Source organism: Glycine max, chromosome 18, assembly GCF_000004515.6.
Source record: "Glycine max cultivar Williams 82 chromosome 18, Glycine_max_v4.0, whole genome shotgun sequence".
Lineage (NCBI taxonomy): Eukaryota > Viridiplantae > Streptophyta > Magnoliopsida > Fabales > Fabaceae > Glycine > Glycine max.
The window spans coordinates 29,203,981-29,212,271 of NC_038254.2; the positions used below are offsets into that span (position 1 = coordinate 29,203,981).

The window sequence follows — 8,291 nt, forward strand, 5'->3', positions numbered from 1 at the left end:
TTTTGAGCATTCTGTTGAGGGTGATTCTGAATATTCTAATTTTGAGCATTCCACTACTAATTTTCATACCGAGAACATGGCTCAACCTCCTCCTCATGAGAGGACTCTTAGGGAGATGGCTGCACCTGATTTCACTTATGAAAGCTTGTGCATTAAATATCCTGATGAGGGTGTTTCATATGTTCTCAAGACTGGACTAATACATTTGCTGCCCAAGTTTCATGGTCTTGCAGGTGAAGATCCTCATAAGCATCTTAAGGAGTTCCATATTTTTTGTTCCACCATGAAGCCCCCTGATGTCCAAGAAGATCATATCTTTCTAAAGGCTTTTCCTCATTATCTAGAGGGAGTGGCAAAATATTGACTCTACTACCTTGCTCCCAAGTCCATTTTCAGCTGGGATGACCTTAGGAGGGTGTTCTTGGAGAAATTTTTCCCTGCATCTAGGACCACTACCATCAGAAAAGACATTTCAGGCATCAGGCAACTGAGTGGAGAGAGCTTGTATGAGTATTGGGAAAGATTCAAGAAATTGTGTGCAAGCTGTCCTCACCACTAGATTTCTGAGCAACTCCTTCTTCAATATTTCTATGAGGGACTTAGCAAAATGGAGAGGAGTATGATTGATGCTGCCAATGGTGGAGCCCTTGTTGATATGACTCATGCTGAGGCTAGGAATTTGATTGAGAAGATGGCTTCCAACTCCCAACAATTCAGTGCAAGAAATGATGCTATTGTTCTTAGAGGAGTCCATGAGGTGGCCACAGATTCATCTTCATCTACAGAAAATAAAAAGCTTGAGGGAAAACTTGATGCCTTGGTCAACCTAGTAACTCAGCTTGCCATGAATCAGAAATCTACACTTGTTGCAAGAGTTTGTGGTCTATGTTCTTCTGCAGATCACCATACAGATCTATGTCCTTCTTTGCTGCAATCTGGAATCAATGAGCAACCTGAAGCTTATGCTGCAAACATTTATAATAGACCTCCTTAGCAGCAAAACCAACAACAACAGAATAATTATGACCTTTCAAGCAATAGATACAATCCAGGTTGGAGGAATCATCCAAATTTGAGATGGACAAGTCCTCCATGACAACAACAGTCTGTCCCTCTTTTTCAGAATGTTGTTGGTCCAAGCAAGCCATATGTTCCTCCTCCAATACAGCAGCAACAGTCACAACAAAGACAACAAGCAACTGAGGCTCCTCCTCAACCTTCCTTAGAAGAGTTAGTGAGGCAAATGACCATCCAGAATATGCAATTTCAGCAAGAGACAAGAGCCTCCGTTCAGAGTCTGACAAATCATATGCGGCAGATGGCTACTCAGTTGAACCAAGCTCTGTCCCAAAATTCTGACAAATTTCCTTCACAAACTGTGCAAAATTCGAAAAATATGAGTGCCATCACCTTGAGGTATGGCAACCAAATTCATGTGCCTCCACCAGTAGCAGCACCTGCACCTAAACCTGTCAAGCTTCATTCTACACCTGAAAAAGAGGATGAGATAGTTGCACAAAAGAGAAAGATTCCTAACAAAAATTTTCATGCAGGTGGACCTTCTTCTAGTAATTCTGACTTGCAACAGTCCCTTATCCCTCTTCCATTACCACCTAGAGCAATTCCAAACAAAAAGATGGAAGAAGCAGAAAAGGAGATCTTGGAGACCTTCAAAAAAGTAGAGGTGAACATGCCTCTGCTAGATGCTATCAAGCAGATTCCAAGATATGCTAAGTTTCTAAAGGAGCTGTGCACCCACAAAAGGAAGTTCAAGGGCAATGAAAGGATTAGCATGGGCAGAAACGTGTCAGCATTGATAGGTAAATCTGTTCCTCACATTCTTGAGAAATGTAAGGACCCAGGTACTTTCTTTATACCTTGCATTATTGGGAACAGTAAATTTGAGAATGGCATGCTAGATCTAGGAGCATCAGTTAGTGTCATGCCTCTGTCCATTTTCAATTCTTTATCTCTTGGACCTTTGCAATCTACCGATGTGGTGATTCATTTGGAAAATAGAAGTGTTGCTTACCCCGCAGGTTTCATAGAGGATGTGCTGGTTCAGGTTGGTGAACTTATTTTTCCTGTTGATTTTTGTGTTCTTAATATGGAAGAGGGATTTTCCCATGGTTTAGTTCCAATTATTTTAGGCAGGCCATTTATGAAAACAGCCCGAACCAAGATAGATGTTTATGCTGGCACATTGTCTATGGAATTTGGTGATATTGTTGTTCATTTTAACACTCTTGATGCCATGAAACATCCATCTGAGGATCATTCTATTTTTCGTGCTGAGATAATTAATCAGATTGTTGATGATTATATGTTTGATTTTGATTCTGTTCTTCATGGTAGGAAACATCCATTTTTATCTGATTTGCATACTTGTCATTCCTTATGCATTGAATCTGAATCTGAGTTTGAATTTGATCATGTGTCTGATTTTTATACTGAGAGTGAATTTGAATTTGAGTCTGGTGTTGTACCTCTTGATGTTGATTTTTTAGAGTCAGAATGCACTAACCATGTTGCAGGAAGTACATATACTTCTGACTTGCTTTATGAGGTACAGGCTAAGGAACCTTCTTCTTCTCCTACCCTGGTTCCTCCCACTGTTCTGCCACCACCCACACCAGAGTTGAAGCCCCTACAAGAAAACCTCAAATACGCTTACTTGGAGGACAAGGAAAAATTTCCAATGATCATCTCTGCCTCCCTTGCTGCTGAGCAAGAGGAGAAGTTGTTGCTAATTCTCAAGAAGCACAAGAAAGCCATTGGATGGACTTTAGCAGACATTCCTGGTATTAGCCCATCTACCTGCATGCATATGATACTTTTAGAGGATGGAGCTAAGCCAGTGAGGTAGCCACAGCGGTGACTCAACCCCATCATTCTAGATGTGGTGAAAAAGGAAGTGACCAAGCTCTTACAAGTTGGAATCATCTACCCCATTTCTGACAGCCAGTGGGTGAGTCCAGTCCAAGTTGTTCCTAAGAAGACAAGCCTCACAGTGATCAAGAATGAAAAGGATGAGCTTATCCCCACAATAGTGCAGAACAACTGGCGAGTCTGCATTGATTATAAGAGGTTGAACCTGGTAACAAGAAAAGATCATTTTCCCCTGCCATTCATTGATCAAATGCTTGAGTGCTTGGCAGGTAAGTCTCATTACTGTTTTCTTGATGGTTTTTCTGGTTATTTACAAATTCATATTGCTCCTGAGGATCAAGAAAAGACCACATTCACCTGTCCCTTTGGCACTTTTGCCTATAGGAGGATGCCCTTTCGCCTATGCAACGCCCCTAGTACCTTCTAGCGGTGTATGCTTAGCATTTTCAGTGATTTTTTAGAGAGTTGCATATAGGTATTTATGGATGATTTTACTGTTTATGGATCCTCTTTTGATACATGTTTGGATAGTCTGGATAGAGTTCTTAGTAAATGCATTGAAACGAACCATGTGCTGAATTTTGAAAAATGTCACTTCATGGTAGAACAAGGTATAGTTTTAGGACATATGATTTCGAATAGGGACATAGAGGTAGACCCTGCAAAAATAGATGTTATTTCACAATTGCCTTACCCCTCTTGCGTGCGAGAGGTTCGTTCTTTTCTTGGTCATGCAGGGTTTTATAGGCGCTTTATCAAGGATTTTAGCAAAGTGGCCCTTCCATTATCCAATCTGCTACAAAAGAAGGTGGAGTTTGATTTTGATGACCGATGCAAAGAGGTTTTTGATTGCCTCAAGCGTGCGGTGACTACCACCCCTATCATTCAGGCACCTGATTGGAGAATCCCATTTGAGCTAATGTGCGATGCATTCAATTACACATTGGGGGTTGTCCTTGCTCAAAAGATTGATAAGCTGCCTCGAGTGATCTACTACGCTTCCAGAACTTTCGATGCTGCTCAAGCAAATTACACTACCACAGGGAAGGAGCTATTAGCGATAGTTTTTGCTCCTGAAAAATTTCATTCATATTTGCTTGGTACTTGTGTTATTGTTTATGCTGACCATGCAGCTCTAAAGTACCTATTGAAGAAGGCTGAGTCAAAGCCTAGATTGATCAAGTGGATGCTTTGGCTCCAAGAGCTTGATTTGGAGATCAGTGATCAAAGTGGTTCGCAGAACCTTGTGGCTGACCATCTGAGTAGGATTGAGCGTGTGTTTGAGGACTCACCCATTCAGGATGATTTTTCGGATGACCATTTGTACATTCTGTATAGTATTTCTGATTCCTTCCCCACTCCCTGGTTTGCTAATATTGTGAATTATTTGGTTTCTTCTGTTTTTCCTCCCTTAGCATCTAAAGCTCAAACTGATAAAATTAAGAGCGATGCTAAGCATTATATTTGGGATGACCCCTATTTGTGGAAGTTGTGCAGTGACTAAGTTATTAGGAAATGCATTCCAGACCATGAGATTGACTCGGTCCTGCAATTTTGTCATTCTTCCGCACCAGGTGGCCATCTTGGCATACAGAGGATAGCTCACAAGGTGCTTGACTGTGGTTTCTATTGGCCCACCATCTTCAAGGATGCATGGAGAATTTGTAGCACTTGTGAGCCTTGTCAGAGAGTAGGCGGCTCACTTTCATGGAGACAACAAATGTCTCAACAACCCATGTTATTCTGTGAGGTGTTTCATGTCTGGGATATAGATTTTATGGGGCCTTTCCCTATTTCTTTTGGTTTTGTTTATATTCTCCTTGCTATTGATTATGTTTCAAAATGGGTGGAAGCCAAACCCACCAGAACTAACGATGCTAAGTGATGTAAGCTCCATTGGAGCTTGTAGGCCTAGGATCTTCTTCATCAATGGATTCCTTTGCTTCTTGGAAGATGAATGGCAGCGGAATGGAGAAAGGAAGAGAGAGAGAGGAGACGCCACTTCAAGGAGAAGATGAGTCTAGAAGAAGCTCACCACCATAGGAGGCCATGGATAAGAGCTTGGAGGAAGAAGGAGATGAATGAAGGGAGAGGGAGAGAAGAGCACGAAATTTTATGTTCTAAATGAGCTTTGAAATCTGAAGTTTAATATTCAAATGATCAAAGTTTAAAAAAATGCACACACATGACCTCTATTTATAGCCTAAGCGTCACACAAAATTGGAGGGAAATTTGAATTTCAATTCAAATTTCACTTGAATTTGAAATTGAATTTGTGGAGCCAAACTTTGGAGCCAAAATTTCACTAATTATGATTAGTGAATTTTAGTTATGGTTCAGCCCACTAATCCAAGATCAATTCCAAGATTCTCCACTAAGTGTGCTTAGGTGTCATGAGGCATGTAAAGCATGAAGGACATGCACAAAGTGTGACTATATGATGTGGCAATGGGGTGTAGTAAGCAAATGCTCACCTCCCCCTCTAAAATTTAATTGGATTGGGCTTCTACCAATTCAATTAAATTTATTTACCAAAACACATCAAATATTCACTTAGTGCATGTGAAATTACAAAACTACCCCTAATACAAAAACTAGTCTAGGTGCCCTAAAATACAAGGGCTGAAAAATCCTATATTTCTAGGGTACCCTACCTACAATATGGAGCCCTAAATACAAGGACCAAATATAATGACATCCTAGTCTAATATGTACAAAGATAATTGGACCCAACCTTGGCCCATGGGCTCAGAAATCTACCCTAAGGCTCATGAGAACCCTAGGGCCTTCTCTTGCATCTTTGGCCCAATCTTCTTGGAGTCTTCTATCCAATGCCCTTGGGGGGTAGGATTGCATCACTAAGGTTGTTGTGGATTTTGTTAGATCTAATCTGTTTTGTAGGTTTGGAGTCCCTAAAGCCATCGTTAGTGATCAAGGCACCCATTTTTGTAACAGATCCATGTATGCCTTGCTCAAAAAGTATGTGGTCGTGCACAAAATTTTCACACCTTACCACCCCCAAACTAATGGGTAGGCTGAGATTTCAAACAGGGAGATAAAAATGATCTTAGAGAAGATTGTGCAGCCAAACAGAAAGGATTGGAGCACCAGGATGGATGATGCTCTTTGGGCGCATAAGACTTCCAAAAAGCACCCGTAGGAATGTCCCCTTATCGGGTTGTCTTTGGCAAGGCATGTCATCTTCCTGTAGAGATAGAGCACAAAGCCTATTGGGCTGTAAAGACATGCAACTTCTTTATCAATCAGGTTGGAAAGGAAAGGAAGTTGCAACTAAGTGAGCTACATGAGATCCGTTTAGAAGCCTATGAGAATTCCAAATTCTACAAGGAGAAGACCAAGAAGTTCCATGATAGTTTGATAGCTAAAAAGGACTTCGTGGTTGGACAGAAAGTTTTATTGTATAACTCTAGGCTCGGACTCATGAGTGGTAAGTTGAGGTCAAAGTGGATTGGTCCTTTTGAGATTAATTTTGTTGGGTATTCTAGTTTAATTTTATTTGGTTTTTCTAGGTTAATTTTGTTATTTTGGTTTTATGTTTTGTGTACAACATTGCATGTTTCTCTTTGAATTTTGGGCTGTGTATAGGTAATGGGTAATTGTTTTTGAAATAGGAGTTTCTTGGCATTTTGTGAATTGAAACCCTTGTTTTTCTCTACATGTCAAGTTAGTTTTGAAAGTTCGAATTGAAAGTGATAGATTTACCTTTGGTGAGAATTTGAGCCATCACCATCTATTTTATTCAGTGTGTTTTGCCCCATTGATTGCTTGCACAATAGCCTTGGCTTGACTCTTGTTGATACTTCTTGCTTCACATGCATGTTGGGAGATGATTTAGGCATTTTGTTCCTATAAGCCTCTAGCCAAATGAGACTACCTTGAATTAATTCCTTTGATAGCCCCTTTGAGCCTATGTTCCCCTTTCTTTGTTTTGAAGCTCATTACAAGCCTTAAGTGAAAAACCATGATTTCACCCTACCCTTAAGGAATTTTGGAGCTTTGGAATTGTTTTGGGAATAAGTGTGAGGGGGGGTATGTTTCATTGGGTGATATGTTTTTGTTGGCCATGCTTGATGATGTATTTTGGCCATGCTTGATGTATATACATATATTGCCTAATTGTTGCTTTATTTTTCAAATGCTTTCAATTGCTACTGTTCACGTTAAAAAAAAAAGAATGATGTTGAATAAACGAGGTCTTGATTTGAAGACTTGGATTGGGTTGAGGACTTGGTTGATTTTGTTTTGGGTTTATTTTTTAAAGCTTAATTTGTAATTTTGGTTTTGGGGTTTACTACTTTTTCTTACTTCCCAATTATTCCCCATTGCTCCTCTATTCCTTTGGGTTTTAGCTACTATCCCATACTTTCCTCTACCTTGTCCTTGGCCCCATTACAACCTTAAAAGACCTTTTGATCCTCATGTGCATGTGTTTGTGATGTGGTTGTCAATTTTAGAGTTTTGCCAAGTCTATGTGGTGTTTGTTTTCATGGGTGCTCTGAGAGTAAACAGTAGCCTAGACACTTGAGAGATAGAGTGCATATCTTGTGAGGCTTTATCACTTTTCATTCTTGAGCTGATTGACTATCTTGCCATGTTTGTGATTCTTGGATGACTTTCATGATGGCCTTGATTCTTTAACTCTTTACGTGTTGGATGTTACCCATTCTTTTCATTCCTTGAGATTCATTGAGAAATATGTAATTGTTTTTGTATCTGTTTGTTTCTCTTTAATGCCTCTAGATTTGTTCCTTGCTTTGCTTTTTGATTTTGCCCAGGAGTGCAAAAGGCTAAATGTGGGGGGATTTGATGTGTCATCATTTTCTCCTATTTCTTAACCCTCTTTATCACCATTTTAATGACTTATTAGCCTTAATTGTCAAATTAATCATGCAGTTTAATCATTTGGGCCTACTGGACTAATTTTGTGTTTTTAATTTAATTCAGGAGAATTATAAGCAATTAGGCTTGAATCCGGAATTGGGCTTGGACTAGAAGAGAGCAGACAATTTTATTTTATCAAATCTTATCTTATCTAGATTTTATCTCATCTAGATATTATTTCATCCAATATTATCTTATCTTATCTAGATTTTATTTCATCTAGATTTTATTTTATCAAATCTTATCTTATCTTGTCCAGATTTTACTTTATTTATGGGTTTGGACTTAAAACAGATTTGTAAGCTTTAGGGCTGAGAACCTATATAACAGCACCAAGGTTTTAGTTTTAGTGAGTTTTTTCGTTTGGGGAGAATAATTTGAGGTTTTGCAATTCCAATTTTTACTGTTCATGCATACTATTCACGTGGCAATAAAATTCATTTTCTGCTTCAATCTACAATTTCATTTTATGCTTCAATCTGCAATTTCGTTTTCTACTG

At 39.4% G+C, this 8,291-nt stretch overlaps 1 non-coding gene across 1 annotated transcript; it reads right to left on the minus strand.

The window, feature by feature from the left end:
* Positions 1-454: 454 nt before the first annotated feature.
* LOC113000318 (small nucleolar RNA R71) lies at positions 455-561 on the minus strand. Its single transcript, XR_003265608.1, has one exon. It is a non-coding gene; the product is annotated as a small nucleolar RNA R71 (small nucleolar RNA).
* Positions 562-8,291: the final 7,730 nt, after the last annotated feature.